The sequence below is a fragment of the Callospermophilus lateralis genome, chromosome 7 (genome assembly GCF_048772815.1).
Source record: "Callospermophilus lateralis isolate mCalLat2 chromosome 7, mCalLat2.hap1, whole genome shotgun sequence".
NCBI lineage: Eukaryota > Metazoa > Chordata > Mammalia > Rodentia > Sciuridae > Callospermophilus > Callospermophilus lateralis.
In genome coordinates, this window is record NC_135311.1 from 9734105 (window position 1) to 9736160 (window position 2056).

The following is a 2056-nucleotide window of genomic DNA, read 5'->3' on the forward strand; positions in this document are numbered from 1 at the left end:
GTATTAATCCCTTATCAGATGAGTAGCTGGCCAAGATATTTTTCCCATTCTGTAGGCTCTCTCTTCACACTCTTCTTTCTTTCCTTTGCTGGGAAGAAGTTTTGTAGTTTGATGGCGTCCCACTTATTTATTCATAGTTTCAGTTCATGTACTTTTGAGGAAGCTGGTGCCAGCAATTATATGTAGAATGTTGGCCCTAAGTTCTTTTCTAACAGTTGTAAGGTTTCTGGTCTAATTCCTAAGTGTTTGATCCATTTTCATTTGAGTTTTGTGCAGGGTGAGAAATAGGGTTTTAGTGTTATTTTTCTACATAGTTATCCACTTGTCCCAGAACCATTTATTAAAAAGGCTCATTTCTCCAATGTATATTTTTGCACCTTTGTTAAGTACCACAGGGCTCTAAGTATGTGGATTTGTCTCTGTCTTCTATTCTGTCCTATTGTTCTTTGGGTCTATTTTTGTGACAATATCATGCTTTTTGTTACTAGAGCTCTGCAGCATTACTTATTGTGGGGTGTTTTGTATTTAACAGTGGTACCAATAATAAAAAACAAACTGAAATAGAAAACTAGTTAAAAAATTAGATAGAAGGAGACAACTATGTAGGCTAATATATTAACATCCCAACTTGAAGTGGTGGGAATTACAAAAATATATATATATAAGAATACAGTATTTTTCTTTTGGCAGAGCTATTTTTGTTTAATACTTTTACTTTATTTATTTTCACGTGGTGCTGAGGATCCAAGCAATGCCTCACACATGCTAGGCAAGTGCTCCACCACTGAGCTACAACCCCAAATCTAGGAATACAGTATTTTTATTGAAAATTCTTTTAAAAAATATTATTTTTACTTAATAGCATATTTTGGCATACTATACATACATAGAATAATTATAACTTGTTGAAAATAGGATCCCGCATTATTGTGGTTGTACATGATGAAGAACTTGTTTGTATATTCATACATGAAGATATTAAAGATGTGTCTTATTCATTCTCCTGTCTTTCCTATTACATGTTCCCCCCTTCTCTTCATTCCCCTTTGTTTAGTCCAATGAACCTCTAATCTTTCACTCCCTTGTTGTGAGTTAGCATCCACATTCTGCCTTTGGGTTTTGGGACTGCCTTATTTCACAAAGCATGATAGTCTCCAGTTCCATCCATTTACTGGTGAATGATATAATTTCATTCTTCATTATGGCTGAGTAGTATTCCATTTTGTATGTATACCAAATTCTTTATCTATTCATCTGATGTAAGGCACCTAAGTTGGTTCCATAGCTTGACTATTGTGAATTGAGCTGCTATTAAATATTGAAGTGGCTATGTCACTGCAGTATGCTGATTTTAAGTTGTTTGGGTATAAAGTGAGGAGTGGGATAATGGGGTCAAATAGCGGTTCCATTCCAAGTTTTGTAAAAAAGCTCCACACTGCTTTCCAGAATGGTTGCACCAATTTGCAATTCCACCAGCAATGTATTAAGTGAATCTCTTTCCCCACATCCTTGCCATCATTTACTGTTGCTTTTATTTTTAATATTTACCATTCTGAGTGGGGTGAGTGAATTCTCAGTGTACTTTTGATTTACATTTCTCTAATTGCTAAGAATTTCAATACTGCAATCTCTGGATCAACCAAGTTTAGGCAGCTTTTCTGATCTCAGGGTTTTCTGTACTCAATCTGTGTATCTCTGTGTTCTCCTCTCCCTTTGTGGGGAATCTTTGTTGCTTTCAGTACCCATGTGGCAGGTGCGTTGGTGTCTATATATTCTTATTCTTTGTACTCAAATTTCTGATTCCCTAGTCCAATTAAATGTACACTATTATATTTTGTGAAATTCCTTTTTCATCAACCTCAGTAAGTGCTGTGCTCATGAGACAAGGTAATGCAGCTTTCTATTATATCACCATCTTCTGGTCTTGCAATACAGCTTTTTATCCAGGATGGTTGCTCATCAGTTTTAACACTTTTCAGGTTGATGCCATCCCATTTGTGGATGTTTGTTTTTATTTCTTGAATTTTAGGAGTGTACTTAAGGAATTCAGTTCCTG